The 26,543-nt window shown below is 45.4% G+C and overlaps 1 long non-coding RNA gene across 3 annotated transcripts in view; it reads right to left on the bottom strand.

Moving 5' to 3' along the window:
- The window catches only part of LOC144773384 (uncharacterized), an 898,081-nt gene that overhangs the window by 669,317 nt on the left and 202,221 nt on the right, over positions 1-26,543 (bottom strand). For 2 of the 3 annotated variants that reach the window (XR_013599968.1, XR_013599971.1), the window contains exon 1: positions 4,409-4,744. The exons of the other annotated variant lie outside the window; for it this stretch is intronic. This is a non-coding gene — a long non-coding RNA (uncharacterized LOC144773384). Of the gene's footprint in view, positions 1-4,408; positions 4,745-26,543 lie in introns of those variants that run through there. 3 annotated transcript variants of the gene reach the window in all.

The raw sequence follows: 26,543 nt of genomic DNA, 5'->3' as shown, positions 1-26,543 counted from the left end.
TACATCACATCAGTTCCACTTGTTATGATGCTCCAGGGTGCGCGCGCCATTTTGAGTATGTAAATTCCGAATTTCCTTCTGCGAGGGTTTGCTGAAATACGTAAAATCCCGTTGCAAAGAAAAAGAACGAGCCGAGTGGCCGAGAACGTCTCATGGTTGCTACTTTTTCTGCACAGCTGAATAGATCGGAGCCTAGCACGGAGAGGCGATTGCATATTTTGTAGCGGGAAACACCTCCCCCGTGCCCCTTTCAACTGCAGCATCCTTACGCCTACATACAGCCGTGGGCTCCAATTGCAGAGCACTTCATTTATTTATAAGGAGAAGTGGGATCCATATTTTACATATAAATGTACCTTTTAATACAAAACTCCAGATTCATTATATAATAAACTCTGCTTGTTGCCTTCTTGCATTTTTTATTTAGCAAACTCTTAAATGAGATCATGCTTTACATTTGCACCTACTGCTCTATAACAATGCACCTCGGTGTAAACCAGGGACCCAAATGCCTACTGTGAATGCATTTTTGTGAAACTCTTTTGTAACTACGATGAGCCAAAATATAATTTAGAAGGGTGCTTCACATCTCAACGCTGCAAGATCTTTGTATACGTCTATAATCAAGCATTTCAAATCAAAGTCCAATAACATTTCCTATCAAATGCAAAAATGTCTTGCAAATGTTTTGTAAATTGAGTAAAGACAAATAGACAAATTAGCTTTTCAAATACATAAAGACATTAACAACTTCCCCAAAGTATTTTTTGCTTAAACTACTGCAATTCAGCATTCTAAAGACAAAAGGGACTTATTTCACAGGGGGTCACACAATGACTAAGCGGATCCCTAGCTGACTTCTTCAACAATATGAACATTTGCCAAAAGTACTTGGAACATCTAGAAATTAGAAGCAACGTAATGCTTGTGAGATCGGGCCGCCAATAAAGAAATCTGTACATCCTTAACTGGTGTGAGCTCACGTATTTTGTGGGTTTCACAAAATCCCATGGAATGCTTTTGCAAATCTACAAGGATCGTAGATTTCCAGGCATACCCTGATTACCTCTAGTGATAATCTGACAGATTGCTTGCTGGCATATAATTCACAGGTTTTCTGTTATAACAAAAAGTGCTTGCTAACATGATTCCTTGTGGAGAAGCTCCCCTCTCCCCCCAAGCATCCGGAAAATATGGGTGGGTGTTTTCAATTCTTCTGCACCCTATATTCATACTGGCGAAAACTTTTTTGAACAACTTCAAGTGCGCTTCTAATGGGGCCCAGGTCATTTGCACGGTATGTTGATACACCAACATCTTGATGTGGTGAGCGAGGCTCCCCAACACTGCCAATGGCCAGCCACGTAACCATCCCCTAAACCACCCATTTCCACACCTCTTTACCATAATTAGAACGGAGGACAATAAACCAACCGTGAATTTTCATTGATGATAAATGTCTGTGCCAGGAATTGCCCACCAGTCCTTATTTTGTCAAGGGGAGCACAGATAAAACTTACAGCTCACCTAATATTAACAAAGGTGTCCAAAAAGTCCTGCCAATGGGGCCGTAAGTGATAGGATGCACCTCAGTGAGTCAACCAGGTTAAGCAATGTTGGGATTTATCTGCCTTCAATAGAACTAATAGAGCCTATATGCTTGGGAATTTAATAATATTACTCACAAGAGACCTTGAGCCAACTGCCGAGACAGATGTTTTGGTAGTGATTTAGTAGGGATTGTTATGAATTTCTATGCGAGTGGTCCTGAAAGGGTCATATTCCAAGTTACTGGAGTTAGATTGGCCTCTTTAAGCCCTCCCTTCACAAGTCTAATATGTTATCAATTGATTCTGCATACTGAACATTTGGGTGCTTTAATAAGTGACATTCACATACATATGATTTGTGTTACTTCAATTACCACGGCACAAGGCTTGGTAAATCATGCAGACCAAATAAAATAAATTCACCGTAGGACATTATTTTATAAATGAACTCTTAGGTAATACTAAATAACTAACTAAAAAGCTTGCAGGCTAGACATATAAGGACAAGGAAGCATAGAGATAGGGTCACTGGAACTATGCGACAAGGGAGGACCAAATAATTCAGCATAGTTGACTAAATTATGTTGGAACAAAATGCAAATTATGTGGCATAAAGTGGCACAGTTTGTGGTAGTACTACTTCATTATCATTATTTTGTAATTTTTACATATGGTAACACTGTCTCAGAAAAGGTTGCACCTCATTAGTAGCAGTTTAACAACTAGATACTACAATAACTAACTGAGAGATGACCAAGCAACCTTTGCATAGGGCCTTCACTGAGTGGTAACATGTGTTGCAACCTTTTAAGTAACTTTTGATCAGTTTGATCTAAAAACATTTCAATTTTTGTAACATTGGCAGATTAAGCAGCCGATGATGGATTATGTGGTAGATGAAGCAAGTCGATAAATATGCTTAAAACACTACACCGCAGTAGCGCATAATTTTAGTGGCCCTCCATTTAGAACATAGTTTTTATGGTAACAATTGCCCTTTTGTAAAATGGAGAAAGCAAAAAGTTTTCCAGCACGTCCCTAAACCTGGAGTGGTGTGCAGAGCATGGCAAAGCAATCTTGCAAACGTTCAAAATGGTATTAAATAAAATCAACCTATGTTTGAAAACGCTAAATGCCAATGGTTCTTGGGACGATAAATATTGGTAACGACAACAGAGTACGATTACTGAAACTTGCAGTGTTTAAACTTCTATGGAAATTATGTGGCCTGGCGTATGAGTCTATTTTTAAGTGTGTTCTTCAGTAGAGTTAAAATAAGCAGTTACCAACAAATGGACTTCATTTACAGAACTATATTTCTGTAACACGTATTTGAGGAACAAGCGGCTGCCTTCAGAGAAAAAAATAACAGCTGATAATTTAGAAAGAGGCCCAGCAACGGTTAACCTCAGCCCGACCTTAAACCGCCCTCAGGTTTAAGGTCGGGCTGAGGTTAACCGTCCCTCAGGGAACCCTCGCATAACATAAACACTGTTTTTCCAAAACAAAAAATGCATGATCTCTTCTTCTTGCTACATCAGACCCATCTAGACTAAAACATCTCTACTATTGATTTTATACATTAGTAGTTGTATTTTAACACTACTTGCCCAACAAACATGTTCTGAAAATAGTGAAATCCAAAGCCAAGCCTTTAGCATTTTTTAATCACACCACTGCTTATAAAATACCACAGACCATCCAACTCCTAGACACCAAAACAAGTGGCACTAAGAACTTAAAATAACCCCAAACACCATTTCTGCGCCTGCTTCTTAACAGGCATATAGTTGCAGAGTCAAACCATAAATATACTTTCTTTGCAAATCTGACAGGACAACACAACACAAAGTGAAAACTACACCGGGTTCTAACCCACATCCTAAATGTATTTATTATTATAATAACCGGTATTTAAGATATATATGGAAACAATGCAACTAAATGATTTGTTTTATCCTGCCCTGCCATTTTAAATTCCAGTTCATATGATTTTCATATAATTTACTGACAGAGGAACTAAGTGTTCCAAATATACTCTGATTACTTTCTGTAAACAAGTCCCAATTTTTTAGTGCCCCTAAGGTACCAGGCAACAGCTCGGATGCACGAGTTTATAAAAAGCAAGACTTAAATGTGCGCTTTACTGACAGCAAAAAGAGCGCAGCTTTTCCAAGTGTTTACACTTCCTGCAGCCTGTGCGATTTAGACGAGAAATAAGTTTACTTTCGCTTCCCCCCACCCCCCGTACATAAACACACGCGTGTACAATGCTGTGCACGGACCTGCTTTCGAAAAAAAAGGGAAACTGAGAAGAAATCAGGGAAACGTTCAGTATTCACGTTCTCAATAAAAGAAAATAAGTGGCTGGGTTTGCTCTTCTCAATTAAACCATACACGATCACATACATTAGAAGGCAATAATGGCCCCTAAACTATTTTATTTGCGTTCTTTTAATGGCAGAATAAGATAATTGGGTCTTTATTCTATTTTTAGGCATTTTTTTTAAACAGCAATAAGTCTTGCTGGCAGGCAGATAGCTCCCAGGCCCTGACCCCTCGCCTTGCCAAGAATTCGAAGACAAAGCTCGCTTCATGCTGCCGGCGGCGGCCAGCGCTCCCAGATAAGGCGGCAGCGGCGGCGGCGGAGGCAGCTGCGGGGGAACCGAGGCTCGTCGCCGAGGAGTGCCACTTTTAAACAACACCCAGAGCATCTGCGCGCGCCCGAGTGCGAGGACCCGGGAAAACCCACTAACCACCCCTAGAAATGTAAACAGAGCAAAAGCGCGACACGCTGCTGCCCGCTTCTGCCGCCAGTGCCACCACAGCGCAACAACAGGTCGGAGGGTTGGACTCACCGCGCCGCGCAGAGGACCAGTTGCTCGGAGGGAGTCTGTTTTCAGGTCTGTCCTCGGCCTCACGTGCCGCCTGCAGGTTGTTCCAAACTCGCCCGCCCGCTGAAAGCCTGACAAACAGAGGCCTCTCTCTTTCAATGAGCTGGCTTATTTGCCTGTCAATCTCGGGGCCCACTTTCTGCATTCTGCAGCTGTGCACTTTGCTAAAGTTGCAATAGAAATTTCCATAAGCTCCCTGCTGTCCGGCTAGGCAATTTGTTCAATCAGGTTACTAAAAAAAACGAAATCGCTTTTCTTGTGTGTGCTTTCTCCCATGCTTTTGAGCTGCCAGTGTCCTGGTTAAGGAGCGCTTAGTGAGAATGGGAGGAGAGAGAAGCAAAGCTTACCACAAGGAAACTGCGTATCATCTGCACTCAGAGAGGCATCCTCCCCCATCCCTCCACCCCTGAGCGAGCAAAAGCTGCCTCCTTCACAGAATTTAGGAATGCGAAGGGAGGACTCCGAGAGGCCCAGTCAGACAAGCCTTTCTCGATCAATTAGCTTGCAGCCATTACTTGCGACCCGGGGTCACCCAACATAAGAGTGTACTGGGTGTGCCTTCAGGGGGCATCAGGCGAAAATACATTTCACAAACATTTTGTAAACGAGACATATCCGAGGAGGGCCTGGGTGGTGCTGCAGGGTCTCCACTCAGCAGTCATTTTGTTTAAGTTTAACATTTCTCTTCAATAAAAACAACTTTTTTGCAACATGATTGAAAATGCAAAGGCACAAAATATGCATGTTAACTATATATTGGTGATTTAGAAGACTGAGGCTGGGATATTGCAAAATATGACAAGGTGCCTATAAATGTACTGCCCTTGGAACTAGGGGCTACACACATTAAATATATTAAAAACATACAGCAAACATGAAGTGATTATACACACAACTTAAAGAACACAAAATATACGGGGGATAATGGTTGCCCCACGATTTGCACACATACTTAATTTTGTGCAAAACGTTGCCTCATGGACTCGATAGGGGCGAGGTCTACCTGAAAGAAATATTTGTGGGTATATGGAAGAAAGGACCCGAAGTTAGAATGTTAGCGTGGGTCTATTTTCACCCTTTGTAGCAATATTCATGACCACCATGCAGCACGTTGGGCCAGCAGTTTTGTTACCTATTTAGGTCACCATATAGCACTGAGCCTGAGAGACTGCACAGACCATTAAGGAGCATTCTACCAGCATGGAAGCAAGTTGAAAAGTTACCCAGCATCTTTACCAGAGAGAGGGGGCTGCTACCTAACCTATTCTCCTTTGTCTTTGAGCCATACTACGTGACATAGCGATCGTATGTATAAACACGCATGCTTTTATTAGTTGCAGCATATCTGTTTATTTTGACTACATTAATTCTTATCTCCACATTTAGGAATATTAGGAGTGGCAAACACAGGGCTGGTCCCTGTGTGGTCCTGAAGAAGAGCTAGGGGTAGGCTCGAAACATGTTGATCTCACACTGAAATTCTAGCCCATTAATAGTTAGTCCTTCTGTGTGACACCATATTTTAATATACCAACCTAGGAGTGATAATAAAGTATTTACAGCCCACTAGTAAGGTATTTTTAATCACCAATTCCACTCCACTACACATAGTCTTCCAAAAAGTGCTCCTACGTAGTTTCCGCAAGTCGCAGCACGCCCCAGTTCGTAGAGAGCTGGGATGGCCCCAATGATGAAGCATGTCACAGTGGGAAAACCCTGTTGAGTGAGGGGACTCAAGAAAGACATTTTTCTTTCCTGAAGGCAATCTTTGATCAAATTGATCAGATTCCATACCTATACACCTGTCTAGGTCCTCAAACCCGACAAGTTGGGTTGTTTAGAAGTACAATTTCTCCAAGACAGTAGACATTTTGCTCACATTCCTGAAGATAAAGAGTGGAGATACAGACACTCAAGTGACAGAGAATTGAGGCAAGGCTGCCCTTTGAAATTCTGAGAGGACTGTTTACCAAGTACTTGCTGATTATATTATCCTGGGCACTGCTACTTGTAGGATTGTAGGGGAGAGGGGGCAAGCCAGCACATTTTGTTGTTAAAGGTGGGGAAGTTTCTAGGTAGGTCCTGCCCTTTTATCTGTCTCTGGATGCTATTCCCGGAAGGCTGATGATAACCAGATGTAAAGTCTTAACACTTCACTGTGGTCTTATTTAGCATAGTTGTATTTGGGACCACCAATTTTCACTAGGCATCCACGGCATTGGACCAACTTCATTGGCTGCCTATGAAAAAGAGGATCACGTTTAAGGCTCTATGTATCACCTTCAAGGCATTACACAACACTGGACATGCATCCCTTATTCAGCAATTTCACCGGTACATCCCTCCAAGACCTTTACGCTCCTCATTCATAGTGGTTGCACTGTGGCAGAAAAAGCTTTGTGGTTTATACTGCAAAATTGTGGAATTCTCTTCCCTTTGATCTGAAAAATTTGCATAACTTTCTGCATTTCAGGAAAACATTAAAAACATGGCTCTTCAACCAATAATTGGGCCTTGGTCCTCTCAGTTACTCGCCCTTTCTCAAGGCAGCACCAAGACACCGACAGGTATTCGAGCTCTATACAAAACCTAATAACATAACTGTATATAGGAGAGCCATTACCTTGCACAAAGGCTGTGTCTACGCTGCAGCCAGAACATCATATTTTAAAGGGAGCCACCCCAAACTTGTTCTAGGACCTTAGACTGTGACTCAACAACCATTGTCTGGAAAATAAGTACAAAAGTGGGACCCAAGCCACCCTATTTTGTTTCATTTCCAAGTTCAGATTGACCAGGGAATGGAGTGCTCCCCAGAGTACTCAAAGAGCTGCTGTGAGACCAGGGCTGGTGTCTGCATGGTAACCAGTCCCTTAGAGGTGAAGGTATATCATCTGAATCTTGCACAGCTTGTTGGCAATGCTGTATGTCTGCCTAGCACTTGCAAATCTTCCCATCTCATCAGGGAGGAAAGGAGTGCCTGGCCCTGCACAAGGAGAGCCTGTCCAGAAGCAGAAGACCTTCCATGTTACTAGTGTGTGGAAAACCTTATGTTGGCTGCCAAGTGGGAACAGCTAAAAAAAACAAAAGAAAAAAAAAACACTTGGACATCTGCCTGTCTGGTCAGGGAGGGAAGGAGGGTACCTGAGCATGCATAAAGAGAGGCTGCCATCAAGAAGAAGCCCTTCAATGATTCTGGTGTCTGGAACGATCAGAAGAAGTTGGCTGCTAAGTGGGAGCAATAACGGAACTGACCTGTGCTTGAATGGTTACTTGGTCTCCCAACACATGGTTCTTCTTGCGAACTATGTGAAGAAACTCTCAACCAAGCTAAAACATGCCAATTGGCACCCATGCAGTCTGAATGACGTTTGCTCTCACTGCGACTTACAACAAAACCCAAAGGAAGCTTTCACCACTGAAGCAGATCTGTCCGGGCCCAGAGGTCACAACTGTCGAAGATGAGCACCTCCTAATCTATCCTGGAGGCTGCATCTGCTGAAGGAGAGCACCGTCAGATCCACCCGGGGCAGCAACTGCAGACGATGGGCATCCTCCAGCCTGGCTTGCACACTGATAACTGCAAAAGTCTGAAAGAGAGGAGGGGAACTGTCTCCATGGCTGAACAATGCCTCAGAAGACATTGGGGTTGTACCCGGACAAGTGCACCCTCCAGGGACAGCCATGCCGCGTCTCTGAGAAGGTTAATGTGAGCCATAGTTTCTAGAAAATGAAAGACTGTAACATGAACAATGAAAAGCCACAATAGGAAGTTGTAGGTATAGTTGAGAAACTGTGGGCACACTGCCTGAACGGACCTACAATTTGTCACTACCCCTGGCTCTCGCATCCAATATTCTTCCGCGGCCTTGATCCAACTGCAGGGCCATTGGCCCCTTGATCCTCGTTCCATCCATCGGATCGCACTGCTGGGCTGCTACTCCACCTGTCAGGCCTGCCCATCTGGTTGCCCTCTCCTTTACGTGTCACCGCCCCCCCCTGCTTCACTTACCAGCTGTGATTCAAATTCTCCCCCTCTATCTATCATTTTACTTAACACCAGATCGGCCGTTAAACATCACCATGAACTTTTCACTCTTTTAGACACTGACAAACCCGATCTTTTATTGTTGACAGAAACGTGGTTCACTGAAGCCTCCCTCCCTTCCCTCCTGGCCACCCTTCCCTCGACTTATTATGCCATCCGCTCAGATCGCCCTGGCGGGAAAGCGGGTGGAGGCGTTGCTCTTATTGCCCGCTCTGAGCTCCAGTTTCAAGTCCTCCCTTCTCCCCCCCTGGGCGGAATTGACTATTTGGTGGTCCGCTCTTCCTCCCTTTCCCCCCATCTAGCCATAACACTCGTTTATTTATTTATTTGCAACATTTATAAAGCGCACTGTTACCAACCGGTGTCCTATCGCCCTCCTCAACCTACCCCCTCCTTTCTTCCGGCCTTTCAAGACCTACTTGGCACCCTGGCTGTCAACTATGCCTCGGCTTTGGTCCTCGGGGACTTTAATTATTGGCCTTCGGACCCTAAGGAGTGTGTGTCATCTAAGGAATTCTCAGAAACCCTTCTTTCTCTTAATTTTGTTTCTTCTGTTCACACCCCTACTCATATTCACGGGCACATCCTTGACCAGGTCTGGTCCCTTAATTGTACCCTCTCCACGCTGGCTGTTGTCCCTTGCACTTGGTCCGATCATTTTATAATTTCGTTTTCCCTCAGTCTCTCATTGGCCAAGACCCCTGCTCACATCAAGAACTCATGGGCTCGCAACTGGGGCAAGGTCAACTTGTCTGATCTCTCGATGGCACTCCGGGCCTCCCTTCCCCCTCTATCGGGACTTGATTCCGCAGCACAAGCCAAAGCCATTGATTCATGGCTCACGGAAGGAAGCGATCGTCTAGCTCCTCTCCGGCGTACCTCGATTAGGCGCCCTAAAGACGCCAATCGGTGGTTTAACACCGAGCTGAAGGAATTGAAGCTTACGGTTCGAAGAGCTGAACGCAAGTGGAGACTGGATTACTCCCCGAATACCAGGACCCGCTACGTCCTCCTCCTGGGGACTTATAAGCAAAAAATTACTGAGGCCAAGAAAGCTTATTTCTCGGCGAAAATCTTAGCTGCCGAGAATCAGCCGAAGGAGATCTTTGCCATCACCCATGAGTTGGCGTTCTCTGACCGGACCACACTCAAGCCCCCTCCCTCCCAGAAACTTTGTGATTCACTGAATTTTTATTTTGTCGACAAAATCAGGACAATTAAATCTAACATTCCCCCCCCCCTTCCCCTTCTTTTGTTGACTCTCTCCCTCACTCAGTTCCAGCTTCTTTTAATTCCTTTCCTCCCCTTAATGAAGAACTTTTTGTGTCCCTCCTCCCCAAAATTAAGTCCGGTTCCCCATCTGACATATGCCCGGCTCACATCTTACGGCAGATTTATATGGTCTGCTCGTTGCCCCCTCTGGGCTTCCTTAACGATTCATTGGCCCGAGGGGTTGTTACTCCATCGTTAAAAGCCGCTTCCATCGTCCCTATCCTGAAGAAGCCGGGAGCCGACCCCTCTGTGATGGCTAACTATCGCCCCATCTCCCTTCTCCCTTTTCTGGCGAAGGTGCTGGAGCGGCATGTTACATCTGCACTCAGCTCCTTTGCCGAGGAGAATGGGAGGTTGGCCCCATGTCAGGCGGGATTTCGCCCAAGGCATTCAACAGAGTCAGTGGTGGTGTCAGTATCAGACACCCTCAGAGAGGGTTTGGACTCCGGTAGACCTCAGGCGCTGGTCCTTCTTGACTTGTCCGCCGCTTTTGACACGGTGGACCATTCCATCTTGCTTTCCCGTGTCAAGGCGGCGGGCATAGGAGGATCAGCTCTTATCTGGCTTTCGTCCTTTTTGAAGGACCGGACCCAGGCGGTCCATCTTGGGGAGTTTTCAGCTACCCCCTGCCAGGTCCAGTGCGGTGTTCCCCAGGGCTCTTCTCTCTCTCCTTTACTCTTTAATCTGTATATCGCTCCGCTCATCATTGCCCTACAGCAACTGGAGGTCTCGGTATATAACTATGCCGATGACCTCCAGCTCATTTTCAATCTTTCTTCCTCTCCTGACTCCATCTCCAACTTCCAATCTACTCTATCTTTCATCAGGGACTGGATGAACTTCAACCACCTGAAACTCAATCCCGATAAAACGGAGCTTGTGGTGACGGGTGGTTGCTCCAGTCCCTGGAATTCTCTCTTTTGGCCCCCCTCTTTTGGTTCTCCTCCTACTCCTGTTTCCTCTGTTAAAACTCTTGGTATTAAGTTAAACAATCAACTTACTATGCACTCCCAGATTGGCTCTGTGGTTTCTTCTTGCTTTCTCACTCTCCGCACTATCCGTTCTATTTCCCGTTTCTTTTCTTTCCCTTCACTCAAGCTAATTATGTCCGCACTGGTCCTGTCCCGCCTGGACTACGGGAACATTCTGTATAATGGTATCCCTCAGTACAGCCTCCGTAAATTGCAATTAGTGCAAAACCAGGCTGCCCGTCTTGCCTTTGGTCTGCCTAAATTCCACCATACCTCCCCCTACTGAAAACCCTTCACTGGCTCCCGGTGCGGGAACGCGCCCTGTTTAAATTAGGCTGTATGGTGTTCCAGGCCAGGTCTGGCCTGGCCCCCTCATTTATATCTTCAGCCATTGAGGCTTATGTCCCTGGCAGAGACCTCCGCTCTTCGGCACAACTCCTCTTGACTGTGCCCCGTTATCGGAAGAAAAGACAGGGGGGCTCAAAATTCTCCTTTCTTGCCCCCACGTTCTGGAACTCTCTCCCTTTTGATCTTAGGTCTCTCACTGACTATTCCGTCTTCCGCAAAGCTTTGAAGACCTTTTTATTTCCTTAGGCCCTTATTTAGCATATTGCCTATTCCCCAGTTGCTGTTTTTTGTTGCTGTTTCCTGTTTTTTTGTAGCTGTCCTCGCTCAGTCAGTTGCCTTCTACTTTAGCGCCAAGAAACCGCCCAGGTGTATGTTGCGCTCAATAAATATTTTTAAACTTAAACTTACAGTAGTGAATCTTGCCAAAATTTGACTTGCAGGGAAGTCAAAACACAGACATTGTGGACACCTTATGTCAGGTAGTCGGGCACCATAGATGGTGTAGCTTTTCATTACAATCCTGTGGCTGGGATCATTTAACTTTGTAGCCTTACATTTATCTGGTTGTGTAGTGTTCTGTACTGGTGTGATACTCTGTGAAGCCTTTGACTGCTCTCCCTCTCTACCCCGAGAGTCAAGTGTGGAAAGGGTGTACGTGAAAGTCCCCGTCCCTTAAGACTCGGACTTCTGTTCATCCCCTGCCCCTGTTTATGTGATGTATAATACATGATCATGCAGTGAATATGCTGGAATGCCCACTTCTGGGTAGATTGCAACCATCTTGAACTTTCTCCATTTGTAAATAATCTTCCACATTGTACTAATATGCTTCATACATTATGGAGACATGGCTTATAGCCAATAAAAATAAAGGAGGCCCCCTACTGTTTAAGGTCTGGGACCAGGGGGAAAGTAAGCAGGAATATGTAGCAAGGTCCCTACATGAGTCACAAAAAAGATCTCTACTAACACTACGTACCTCGTTGTTCTAAACAATACCAATCACACAAATTTTGTTACCTACGATGGGGTATGTGAGAATTAAAATTTCACCAGAATGGAGACACACTGTGTTATCCACTAGTTATATACATGGTTATACATAGAGGCAAAATACCACAATAAAATAAATGATACAAAATAATAAGAAAAAGGGAGATTTGTTGTGCAAGTTGGTACAAAATGTATTTAGTCATGTTATCGTTTTTGTTATTATCACTGGTTAAATCAACACTTAAAATAAATACATTCAAGAAACACTTTTATAAAAACATCAAAGAAACACAATCATTAAAAATGTTCATCAGAACAAAGGTCGACGCAGCGTTTCGGTTGTGGGTTTACATAAAAAACCTTCTTCAGGACCAGTTCTACGAAGAAACAAACAATTAATATTTTATATCTACATGATATCTATTTTGTCCAAATCAGCACCAACAACATCTTAATCCCATTATATACATCTTTCTCACAGAATCCCTCAGTGTCTTATTAAACACATTATCAACAAATTACATATCATCATCTACGTAGGTTATCATATTGGTATTGTTAAGAAACAGCATATTGGGGTACGCTCAACATCATGGATATAGTAGCAAATTATGGTTCTTCAATCTCTATAGGGTATATACAGCCAAATTGCTGGTTACCTGAGGGTATTAAAAATTCCTCTGACTTGGATCAGTCAAGCAGCGTATTGGGCGATGAGATGAAGAATAGATTCAATCTCAGTGCATTATATGTTCATAAATCTGAAAGCAGATACATTTATTATTGTTCTCCGGTGTCTTGTACATACACCTATAGGCCTTCAACATTCATACGAAGAGCACATAAACATAGATACCTTAACCGAGGTTAACTCGGATTGGAGCTTGTATGATAGGAGCCACCAATGTCCTTACTTGTGGAAGACGAGGTAAGGCTATGATAAAATCAAACAAAGTACAAAAAACATCGATGGAATATATGGAATGTATCTTTGTGAAGGGATTTTTAAGCTATAACATGAAGTCGCTTACCCAAATTAGATTAATGTCAAAAACGATGTAGCCGCAGACTTCTGACTTGTCACTTTGGGCACCATACTTTTTTGGGGGTTGACCTCCCACTGTGATAAATAAAGTAAAAAATGGAACTTTTAAATTTTATAATGTTAAAAAAGAGCTTTAATTGATAGTTAGATAGTCTATCTATTTACAAAGTAGGCTTTGTTTGGTCATTGAACTGTCTGTAGACCTATTTCATAGTATGTGCGCGGTATTTGCCTTTTTAATTGATGCCACTCGTGTTGCTCTAAGTAACACGCTACAGGCATTTCAATGCAGTGTTGGAAAAAGTGACAAGTCAGAAGTCTGCGGCTACATCGTTTTTGACATTAATCTAATTTGGGTAAGGAATTTTTAATACCCTCAGGTAACCAGCAATTTGGCTGTATATACCCTATAGAGATTGAAGAACCATAATTTGCTACTATATCCATGATGTTGAGCGTACCCCAATATGCTGTTTCTTAACAATACCAATATGATAACCTACGTAGATGATGATATGTAATTTGTTGATAATGTGTTTAATAAGACACTGAGGGATTCTGTGAGAAAGATGTATATAATGGGATTAAGATGTTGTTGGTGCTGATTTGGACAAAATAGATATCATGTAGATATAAAATATTAATTGTTTGTTTCTTCGTAGAACTGGTCCTGAAGAAGGTTTTTTATGTAAACCCACAACCGAAACGCTGCGTCGACCTTTGTTCTGATGAACATTTTTAATGATTGTGTTTCTTTGATGTTTTTATAAAAGTGTTTCTTGAATGTATTTATTTTAAGTGTTGATTTAACCAGTGATAATAACAAAAACGATAACATGACTAAATAAATTTTGTACCAACTTGCACAACAAATCTCCCTTTTTCTTATTATTTTGTATCATTTATTTTATTATGGTATTTTGCCTCTATGTATAACCATGTATATAACTAGTGGATAACACAGTGTGTCTCCATTCTGGTGAAATTTTAATTCTCACATACCCCATCGTAGGTAACAAAATTTGTGTGATTGGTATTGTTTAGAACAACGAGGTACGTAGTGTTAGTAGAGATCTTTTTTGTGACTCATGTAGGGACCTTGCTACATATTCCGACATGGCTTATAGGCCTTCTAAGACTGATGAGCAGCAATGATTCTTTCACTGAGACAATATATATCTTTTGACGTTAGGTGAGTTTTGAATAACAGCAGATGAGGAATACCAGAACGGTATAAAAAGTTTTTTAACCTAATGTTTTTATAATTTTTATATTTTCACATGTCACTCTCACTGAATGTCCACATCTGAGAGTGCCTGATACACTTGTGCAATGGTCTTGTGCAATGGTGCTGTGACACGCCTGACTCCCACTGGCATGCAAAGAGCACAAGTTTTACAGTCAATGATGCATTTTTCTATAAACGTGTTTGTGATATGCTCTTGCCTCTTCTCCTGACAGGTACTGACAATCACAACTTGAAGAAGGGTAATATAATATTGTTATCCCCCCGCACCCACGAGTGTGGTAGCCACATGAGTATACACACACCACACTCTAGATAATGTAGTGTAGACAGTTCCTTTCACCATTAGATACCCGCTAGTTAGTCATTTTTGGTCCTGAAGAATCGCTAGATAAATTCACTACAGCGAGAAACATGTTGACCGGACTTCAATAATCCTTGGATAAGAGTTGGAAACATTATTTTCCAGTTTTCTCTTCCAGGTTCATTATTTTAACTAAGGCAGTGGCCCTCTCAAATAAAGTTCCTGGTACCACTAGCCTTTTTTAATCCACTACACCCACGTCTACCACTCAGTTCTGGCCCCATACCCGCACTTCATCTATACGGCAGTTGGAAAAAGATCTCCGCCAAAGAGCCCCTCTTTGAGGTGTTGCCCGTTGGGTATTGCACCGCCGACCCAACGAGGAGCAGGCCCAGATGATGAAGCATGACACCTGAAAGGGTGTGTGAGGGCATTAAATCCAACAAAATGGATTCCCAGGGTGATCTTTTGACTACCCTGCCATAACACATCTGCATCACTGACTGTACCGACCCCTTTCTCTCATTAGGAACAGCACGATAAATTTTGTAAAGACATACCGTTTTGGGCACGTCGTGACTGGACCTTCTGCTCTATCTAGAACAGTAATAGCCCGTTACTCCTCTTCCTTGATACCATCATACATTATGGAGACATGGCTTATAGGCCTTCTAAGACTGATGAGCAGCAATGATTCTTTCACTGAGACAATATATATCTTTTGACCTAGCATAATGTATTAGCACAAAGCTGAAAGCTCGAGAATAAACTGAGAAGTTTCTGATTTCCTATACATTTCAATAATCAGTAAAATTGAGCACTTGTTTAGATGGATGCGATTCTAAATGCCGACTTAATTAGTGTGGAATCAGTGAGGTGGATTTACACGTTTCACACAAGCCTGCTAAATGCTGGCTGACTGTTTTGTTTAATGATAAGAAACTAAAATGTGTGTTTGTTACTTGTCACATCAGGTTAACTGTATCTACTGTTAGAACCTGGTGAGGTTTATATGCAAGACCATAGAATCTGTAAGACTTTCTACTTCTGTTTTTTCATCACTGTACCAATTAGTGTGAACTGTCTGAGGAGTATGCTTAGAATGCTTCAATATCATTCACTTTATGCAATGTCTGTAGGAAGCTGGCTCTGTATATACTATACCAAAGTGAGGTATAGTGTGCACAGAGTCCAGTGGAACCCAAAAGGTAGGAGAGTTAAAGTGGATAGAACCTCACTATCTGTTTGTGGTAGTGTGGCCGAGCAGTAAGGCTTTATCAGAGGACAGTGTTAAGTGTTCAAAGACTGAACTTCAGACCAATTGTTTTTGTATACAAATATTATTTTAGATATTTTATTTTTCTAGAACTAAGCAAGCCTGGCACTGGTAAGCAATAAATACTTTACACTTATAATGCAGATGTAACACAGTTTGGATTGCAATTGTATATGCACTATACAGCATTGTTACTGAAAATGCAATGCTTTGGAAAAACATATACTTTATATAGGCTTTTTAGTAAAATGAGCAGTAGATTACTTTTCTTGCACAGTACAGTATACCTGGCTACTGCACTGGGACATTTACTGTAAACAGGTGAGTAAAAGCTTTTTGTTATTTAGTACAATTTTAAAAGGACGTTTTAGGTTTTTCAACTCCACACTTAAAAACTTTTCATAGAAAAACAGTCAATGTTATCCTATGGAGGAAAATAGTGTAATCGGTTAACAGGTAAGTATTTTGTTGTGGGAATTTGTATTCTTGGGTTAGACTCAGGGGTCCCCCGGGGTCAAGGATGAATTCTTGTTACACCCTCAGCAGCACTGGGGCGTCCGGGTGCAGAGTGCTGAGGCCCAATGTTATCCAATGAGTGATAGGCGGCCTTCGGTTGGTGGCTGCTGACGAGCAGGCTTCTGGATTGTGGGAGCAAAGCTCCTGGACTTAAGCTCAGGGAAAATGGGGGTTCAAGCCAGCACAAAAGGTGCACCCTCAGAGGTACTGGGGCGGCCGGGTGCAGAGTGCTGTTTTGGCGTTGGGCGCCCTGTAGCTTTTAATGGGGAGTCTTCGGTTCGCAAACACACTGCAGGCTCGGAGACGAAGATCTTCTGGGTGCGATCACCACTTGGAGAGGTAAGTTGGGATGCTGGGGGTTGGTTAGGCACCGTCGGTTGGGCCACCCAAGGCCATGGGGCGTCGGGTGCAGGGGTGCCTTTAAGGGTCGGATCTTATTCCCAGCTCCCGGGCGCTTTTTGGGGGATCTTCCGGTTTGAGGCTGGAGGCTAAAGGCAAGTCAAGGATCACCGGATCTTGGGTCAGGATTGCCGTGAAAACCTCCGCCCAGTGTTGGGCTACTGGAACTCGGGCCGTGGGCGCCGGGTGCACAGTGGTGTAGACCCACGGATCCTCGTGGAGTTGGAGTCTGTTGATGAACAAATCCAGTGTTCACGGGAGACAGAGACTTTGGTATGAAGGTAGGCAGGTATTCTGGGTTTCTCGAGGCTGCTGGCTGCAGGACACACTGGGATTTCGCTGGAGCAGGTTCGAGGTGGGGACAGGCCGGTAGGCCTGGGTCCATGTCAGTGGGTGTCCTCCTCTTGTTAGCTTCAGCACGGCTGTTCGGTCCTTCTTCTTTTCTTCTTTTGGTTTCTTGTCTGAGGAAGAAATGTTCAGGGGTGCCCCTAAATACTAGATTTAGTGGCATTACAGGTAGGTAAAAGGTTGGGACAAATGGGTCCCTTCCTTGGGGTGGGTACATCCCCTATTATGCCACCCTCCAGTGGGAGGAGGGCAGAAGCCTTTTCCTGGTTGGTTGGGTCCCCCATCTGCAAGATGGCAGGGACTGAGAGATGTGCTTCACCTCACCTCCCCTACCCGAAGGGTGGAGTTGGCAGAGGTGGGCACACCTCTCTTCCTCACTTGTTTTTCCCGCCAGTTCTCCTGCCCAAAGTGGGGGTCAGAACCAGTGGGGACCAGTTGCTGAAAGCAGCAAGTGGCCTGGGGAAGCTCACAAAGGTGGCAAGCCTTGGAAGCTTCCCCTTCATGGACCCTGCCCATCCTGGGGGAAGAAACTTGGCATCTCGTCCCAGGATGTGCATTGTTTCAGGGCTCCGAGAGCAGTAGGCTCTCGACCCAGGGGTCCAGAAACATGTCTGATGGTGGAGTTCATAATGACAAGCTCCCAGCACCATATACTGTTAATGGCAGTACTGCACTTACTAACCTCCCTAACCCAGGCAAACATTCCTCCATGTATAAGAAGAAAATGTTTCTCCTGAACTGTCGGTCCCTGCCAAAGCACCACACTGAACTGGCGATATTGATAGAGGAGCTTAATCTTGAAGCCCTCTTCCTAACCGAGACATGGCTTCAGCTAGAAAATGATCCAGCCTCAGTGTGGGCCACTCCTCAATGCTACACCATCAAGCGACTGGACCGCCAGACAGGTAGAGGCGGAGGATTGGCCATCATCTATAGAGATCATTATAGATGCCGTGTCACTTCCTCTACCACACCAGCCTGTGAGAGCCTACATTTCGCTCTTGAATTCTCCCCCACCATCACCTTTTCCGGTATTCTAGCCTACCGACCACCTGGTTCCCTCGGTGACTTCGTCACTAACATGACGGATATAGCGGCTAATCTAGTGCTCACCTCGGCAAATCTTACTTTGCTGGGTGACCTAAATCTGCATTTAGACGATCCGCTTGATGCAGCAGCCAATAGCCTCCGTTCAAACCTTCAGGCTATCGACCTGTCCCAAAAGGGTTTCCATCCAACACATAACAAGGGACACCTCTTAGATCACGTCTTTAGTAATCTAGACAGTCTATTGGTCGAGGTACCTATACCGCTGCCCTGGACCGATCACTTTTTAATTCCTCTTACATGGTCCATAAGCACTCTTCCCACCTCACAAATCCATGATAAACATTGTGGCAGGAAATGGAGCTCTCTTCCGCTTCCTAAATGGGAACAGGCCCTTATCGAACAGCCACCCCTGAAGACGATTAACTCCAATACAGCCGCTCTCAACTTTGATAACTGGATCTCCAGCACCCTGGATCAAGTTCTTCCAAAGGGTTCTTTGCAAGTAATAAAAAGATCTAAAGTTGCCCCCTGGTATTGTCCCGCCCTTAGAATTTTGAAACCTGCCGCAAATCGGAGAGAGCCTGGAGGAAAGAACGCTCTCAATCGAAGAAAACAGAGTATAGAGCCGTAATAAAGCTCTATAAAAATGAAATAAAATCTGCACAAGCTGAGTTCTACGGAACCAAAATTAATCTTGCTGCAAACTCCCCTAGGGAAATCTTTAGAATAGCGAAATCCCTAATTTCCCCTCCCTCTGAGCTCCTGTCATCGGATGGCGCACAGGCCCGTTGTAACAACTTAGCCACTTTCTTCTTTCAGAAGATTCAGGCCATTTATTCCCTATTCTCTACAGGTAGTGACGATACGGGTTTCACCTCCACAACAGATTCTGACCTGCCCATTTCCTGTTCACTGGACACCCTTCCATTTCTTGACTCCAGTACATTAGACAAAATGATCCCTAAAGTCACCTCGGGATCTCCTAATGACCCGGCACCTCCGCAGACTCTAGTTAAGGTTATTGATACCATCCGCCCGTTCATCTTGGTGGCCTCAATGCCTCTATCACCTCCAACTCCGTCCCAGCTCCATGGAAGTGTGCGATGGTCAGGGCTCTGCTGAAAAAGCCAAATCTGGATCAGAACAACTTGACCAATTTTCGCCCCATCTCTCTGCTTCCTTGAATGAGCAAACTGCTGGAGAGACATGTTAATAAGATCTTAGTGGATTATTTAGAATCTAATAATCTACTACGTGTCTCTCAGACGGGGTCCCGCCCTCAGCACGGCACTGAAACTGCCCTTTTGGCAGTGACGGAGGCAGCGAGAACTATACTGGACCGGGGAGGAAAAACAGCCATCATACTCCTCGACCTTAGTGCCGCGTTCGACACAGTTAACCATGCCACACTATTACATCGTTTGAAGGGCATGGGTGCGTCGGGCGCGGCCCTGGCATGGCTGACTTCCTTCCTGGACGAGCGATTCTTCTAGGTGTTTGAGGGCGAGGTGGTATCTTCCAAGCACCCGCTTAGCTGTGGGGTCCCCCAGGGCTCCTCCCTGAGCCCCACCCTTTTTAATGTTTATATGCAACCTCTAGAAAAGATAGTCCACCCTTTTGGTGTGCGTATTGTCACCTACGCCGACGACACCCAATTGGTGGTCTCTCTGGACCACACTGAGGGGTCGTCTAACACCCTGGGCCCTTGTCTAGAGGCTGTTGCTAAATGGATGCAATCCTCCCACCTCAAGCTTAACGGGGAGAAGACTAAGATCATGTTATTGGGCAACCCCTCCTTGACCACCTTGGCTTCCATCTGGCCCACATGTCTCGGCTCTCCCCCTCCTCCCAAACCTCAGATAAAGAGCCTGGGAATCTGGCTTGACAAAGCGCTGGATTTCTTGGTCCAAGCCACTAAGACTGCCTCCACTTGTGTTGGGCTAATGAAAATGCTCCGCAAAGTGCTCCCTTTGCTCCCATTCCAGGCGAGAAGGGTCATGGTGCAGGCCCTGATACTTTCTCGTCTGGATTATGGAAATGCCCTATATTTAGGAGCCCCGGCGGTAGTGACCAATAGGCTCCAAGTCACGCAAAACTGCGCCACCCGACTACTGTTTAACATTCCTCGCTGGCAATCAGCAAGGAATGCACTAAAAGAACTCCATTGGCTCCCAGTGGTTGCCAGAGCGCAGTTTAAGGCCATGTGCATATCGCACAAATCTTTCCACCGAACTGGCCCTGCCGTTCTGTTTCCCTTAGTGGTGCCTTATACGCCATCTAGAGCTCTTCGCTCTGGTACACTGCATTTGGCAACCACAACTAAAATCAACAAAGCCCGATGGGGCGGCCGCTCCTTTGCCCACACGGCTGCGAGGCTCTGGAACTCTCTCCCTCTAGCCCTGAGAGAGAATATTATTATTATTATTATTACATTTCTTATATAGTGCCAGAATCGACCCCCGAAGGGGTATCTCCGCGCTTGCCTTGGGAACCCGTCCTGGTTTTTCCCTGTGAGATAGCCCCTGCAGGGCATCCCCAAGGTGAAAGCCAGGCATCCCGCCGCAGGGGGGCCGTTGTGGAGATTAAGCAAGCTTAATGCCCAGAGTTGCAGAGTGTGAACCCATGATTAGGTCAGGCACCGAAGCGAGAATTATCGAGTCCGTGGACATTTGAGCTCAACACCCTGCCGCGTCGGGAATCGAACCCTGGTCCCGGGTCTGACCTCTGCTTCAGGGTCTGCCTGCTCTAACCAGTGAGCCACACTTCTCCGCCAACAACCGAATGTCATTCAGGAAAGCTCTAAAAACTCATTTGTTTGCAAAAGCGTGTTGACGTACCCGGTAGCCCGCCACAGTAATCAGTCTAAAGCGCTGCGAGGCCTCCGGGTAGTTACGCGCTATACAAGTGCAATTTTTCATTTCATTTCATTTCACTTACAATTTCTAAGAATGGACTTAGACACTGTAGGGGTATATGGATCATGCACTTGTACCCTCACCACTGGTATAGGGCACCCAGCTAGAGGGGTGACTGATCCATGCCAGGGCAGTAGGTTGTAGGCATGGCACACATGTGTGCCATGTCGACTCTTCACTTTGATCTGCACCAAGAGTAGATAGGATTTTCACCTTTCATCTACATTAGCTATCTGAGAGGTCTGTGATCAGTTTGCACTAGGAAGTGAGTACCAAACAAGTATGGTCTCAGCTTCTTCAGGGACCAAACCACAGCAAAGGCCTCCCTTTCAATGGTACTCCAACACTGCTCCCTGGGAGAAGCCTTCTGCTTATAAAAGCAACAGGTTGGTCTTGGCCTTCATCATTGGTCTGGGATAGGACCGCTCCTATCCCTAGCTGAGATACACCAGTCTGCACAATGAACTGCTTGGCATAGTCTGGAGCTTTGAGAATTGGTCCTGAGCACATTGCCTCTTTCAGGGTGTCAAAAGCCTTTTGACAAGCTAACTGTCCAGTTGACCTTTTTGGACATCTTCTTGGAGGTAAGTTTTATGAGGGGAGCCACAGTGGACCCATATCCCTTCACAAACCTCCTGTAGTACTGAGTCAAGATAAGGAATGCCCTGACTTGTGTCTGGGTTGATGCAGCTGCCCAGTCTAGGATATCCTGGATCTTGGGGTGTAAGGGTTGTACTTGGCCTCCACCAAGAAGGTGGCCCAAGTAAACCACAGTTCCCTGCCCTATCTGGCATTTGGATGCCTTCATAGTTAGGCCTGCCGTCTGCAGGGCATTTAAAATCTTCCCAAAGTGGATCAGGTGAGCCTGCCAGGTGGAACTAAAGACAGCAATATCATCTAGATAAGCTGCACTAAAGGATTCCAATCCAGAAATTACTTGATTCACCAACTTCTGGAAGATGGCAGGGGCATTCTTTAAACCAAAGGGCATAACAGTAACCTGATAATGCCCATCAAGTGTAGAGAATGCTGTCTTTTCTTTTGCTCCAGGTGCCATGCCAATCTGCTGGTACCCTGCAGTTAAGTCAAAGGTACTTAGAAATTTGGCTGTACCTCGTGTGTCTATTAATTCATATGCTCTTGGGATAGGGTGAGCATCTAGGTGACAGAGTTGAGCCCGCTATAGTCCACACAGAACCTAATTTCTCTCTTTCCACCCTGTGGATTAGGGTTGGGGACTAGAACCATTGGACTGGCCCAGGGGCTCTCAGGGGGTTCAATAACCCCTAACTTCAGCATCTTGCTGACTTCAGCTCTGATGCTTTCCTTGACTTGATCAGACTGGCAATAGATTTTGTTTTTGACAGGTGAACTGTCACCAGTGTCCACATAATGGGCACACCAGTTTGTCTCACCAGGGGTCAAGGAAAAGAGCTTTGCATACTGCTGCAAGACTTGCTTGGAATCAGTCTGCTGATGGGCAGTAATGGTGTCTGAAAAGACAACTCCATCTACTGACTCATCTTTGGTGCTGTATGAGAGGAAGTCAGGGAGAGGTTCACTCTCTGTCTCCTGATCCTCATCAGACAACATCAGCATGGTGACGTCAGCTATCATGGAAAAGCTTAAGGCGGTTCACATGGATCACTCTCTTGGGCGTCCTGCTTGTGCCCAGGTCAACCAAGTAGGTGATCTCACTTTTCTTTTCTAAGATGGGGTAAGGGCCACGCTATCTGTCTTGGAGAGCCCTTGGTGCCACTGGCTCCAAACCCCACACCTTTTGTCCTGGTTGAAATTCTACCAGTGCAGCATTTTGGTCATACCAGTGCTTCTGAAGCTCCTGGCTGGCCTCGAGATCTTTGGATGCTTTTTCCATGTACTCAGCCATTCTGGACCTTAGCCCAAGCACATCATCCACAATGTCTTATTTTGGTTCTTGGAGAGGCTTCTCCCAACCCTCTTTTACAAGACAGAGTGGTCCCCTGACAGGATGGCCAAATAGAAGTTCAACAGGGGGAAAACCCTACTCCCTTCTGAGGCACCTCTCTGTAGGCGAAAAGCAAGCATGGTAAGAGGACATCCAAACTCCTTTTGAGTTTTTCAGGGAGCCTTATAATCATGCCTTTCAATGTCTTGTTGAAACTCTCAACAAGACCATTGGTTTGTGGGTGATAGGGTGTAGTCAACTTGTACTGCACTCCACACTCTTTCCACATGTGCTTTAGGTAAGCAGACATGAATTTGGCACCTGTGTCTAAAACCACCTCCTTAGGAAACCCTACTGTGGTGAAGACACCTATGAGGGCCTTGGCTACTGCAGGAGCTGTAGTAGTCCTAAGGGGAATTGCCTCAGGATACCTAGTGGCATGATCCACTACCACTGATACATTTGTTTCCTGATGCTGTGGGAGATTCAAGTGGACCCACTATGTCCACACCTACCCTTTCAAAGGAAACCCCAACCACTGGTAGTGGTATCAAGGGGGCCTTTGGCTGTCCACCTGTTTTGTCACTGGCTTGACAGGTGACTCAGGAGCTGACAAACTCCTTTACTTTCTGAGACACCTAGGGACAGTAAAAGTGGCTAACTAGCCGTTTCCCGTTTTGGTTTGGCCCAGATGTCCAGCTAGGGGGATGTCATGAGCTAAATTAGGAGGAACTCCCTGTACTTCTGAAGCACTACCACTCTCCTAGTGGCTTCAGGATTAGGGTCTCTGGCCTCAATGTACAATAGTCCCTCTTCCCAATAAACTCTGTGGGTACCACTGACATCTCCCTTTATCTGGGCAGCAGCTTGCTGCCTCAGGCTTTCAAGAGTTGAACAGTCCTGTTGTCCAAGGCACAGCTCTTCCCTAAAGGGTGCACCTGGGCCTAATAGTTCAACCTAGCAAGGGTCAAGCTCCATGGGCTCAGTTCCCTCTGGGGTTTCCAAGCCCTCTCCCTGAGGAGAGGGGTCCTGATCCATTTGCTGTACAGAAGCTGGTTCCCAGTCTTCTTTCCTTTTCTTTTGGAAGGTTGGGTCATACTTTCAGGCTCCACCACGTCTTTTTCACCCTGTTTTCTGCTCTGTGCTCTTGTTTTTACACACACAATCTCAGGGATGTCCAGCATTGCTGCAGGGGTTTTCAATTTTACCTCAGCCAATGCTGAGGTTTCCAGGTCTTCGCCAAGCAGACATGCAGCTGGAAGCTTTGGGGAGACCACTACCTGTTTCAGGCCAGAAACCCCCCAGTTTAATGTCATAGCCATTGCATGGTTATTGATAGCACTGTCAGCATTGGTGACCTGGTAAGTCATCCCAATCAAGTATTGCTCAGGGGAAACCAGTGTATCTCTCACCATAGTGACACTGGCACCTGAATCCCTCAGTGCTTCTATCCTAGTTTCATAAATCCAAGGGTATGGCAAATATTTCTTTAAGTCGGGTGGCCACACATCTACAGTGGCAAACTCAACTTCCCCGTCTGAAACTAGAACTGCTTCAGTGTGCAACCCGATTTGCGCTTGGCACAATGTTGATCACATCTGGAGACTGGCTACACAGGAGTAGCTGTACTAGGACTAGAGGGGGGGGTTTGTTAGGACAAGTAGCATCTCCAGTTAAGTGTTCCAACTTTTTACAGTTGTTACACCAGGCCTTTGCAGGATCAAAGTTCTTCCACTGTATTTGTTAGTAGCTTCGGAAGAGTTTTGGGACCCACCCTCCTGTTTAGGTTTTTGGGGCCCTTTTGAAGACTCAGGCATTTTATCTTGGGGATTCTCACCATCCTTCCCCTGGGGAGGTTTTGTAACCCCTTGCCTTTGGTCATCCCAGTGTTTGTTTTTGTCACCCTTGTCTTGACCCAGGGGTCTGCCTTCTTTCCCAATTCTTGGGGAGAAATTAGACCTAGGTCTACCAAATGCTGATGTAACTTTTCATTAGTGCAATTACTTAAAATATGTTCTTTCATAAACAAATTGTAAAGTCCATTGAAATCATGCACATTATGTCCAGTTAACCAACCATCTAATGTTTTAACTGAGTAGTCTACAGAGTAAATCCTGGATTGGTTTTGGGTCTTGTGAGCTCCTCTGAATCTAATTCTATATTCCTCAGTTGTGAGTCCAAATCCCTCAGAGTTCTCTTCATGACGTCATAAGACCCAGCATCTGCCCCAGAAAGGGCCAGGAGTCTTTCTCTGCAGTTACCAGAGAACAGTTCCCAAAGGAGTGCCCCCAGTGTGACTTGTTCACTTTTCTCATTTCAAGTGCCCTCTCAAAGGCTGTGAACCATTTTGTGATATCATCACTCTCTTCATATTTAGGGGCAACCCCCTTTGGGGATTTTAGTATCATAAGATAGCTCTTTATCCTTATTAAGTAAATTGCTGCCACCATTGATGGGACCTAGGCCCATCTCTGCGCTCTCTCTCTCTCTAGAGTCAGGAGGTCATGTCTCTGGGTCCAATTGTTTGGTTAACCTGGCTAGCAGGTTGTCCTCTTCATTGAGGCTTCTAGGTACTAAGAGGTTTACCCTTGGAATCAGGGGCACTTGGGCCCTTTTCTCCCTATGAAGTGAGGTGGGGGTTTGATAGCATCCTCATCCCCTCCACCTTCTTCCTCATCTGATTGGTCTTCACCATTTTCAGATGGGTGATCCGTAGCATACCCAGCCAACAGCCCCTGGAGCTTTTGTTGGTGGGATGGGACCCTATGTTGGTTTTAGAGTCTTTCTTACCAGTCTTGAGGCGTTGGGACGGTCACCGTCTTCGGTTCTTGTAGGTCCTTGTTTGGCCGAGATAGGGGTGACCCCTTCCGGTAGCCACGGTGCTTCCGACAATGAAAGCCTAAGCAGCCAGTGCCCTCCAGAAGGAGTCCCAAGAGGAAAACTCCATAGGGAAAAAAACTCTGATGTTGATGATGAGACTCCAGGAATGAAGGAGAAGACAAGGAGTCAGAAAACACTGGAAGACCAGGAGCCCAAAGGAATCAGGAGAAGACTGGAAGACAAACTTGATCTGAAGGCACAAGGGGAAAAGAAGCGCCAACGGAAGGAAGGAATCACCAACAGAGGAGCCACGGAACCAACAGGAGCCAGGACACACCAGCAGGAACAAAGAGTGTTGCAACGCAAGGAAGGAAAGGTTCTGATCCCTCATATACAGAAAAAACTGGAAATTATGTACAGGAACAGGAGGCGCACGCAGGTCCCCATCAACGAAATAAGCCCCCACGGCAGTAAAATAAGCCCCCAGCTTGGCAGCACACCAAAACGCCCGGTAGCCAGTCCGGCCCTGCCTTTCCTCCTTGAAAGAAAAGTGAAGGTAAGGGATAGGTCAAGCTCCTCAACCTGGTCCTCTATGTCATTATGGTTATTTTCACTAACAGC

This window comes from Lissotriton helveticus, chromosome 8 (assembly GCF_964261635.1).
Source record: "Lissotriton helveticus chromosome 8, aLisHel1.1, whole genome shotgun sequence".
NCBI lineage: Eukaryota > Metazoa > Chordata > Amphibia > Caudata > Salamandridae > Lissotriton > Lissotriton helveticus.
This window is presented reverse-complemented; position numbering and strand designations above follow the sequence as displayed.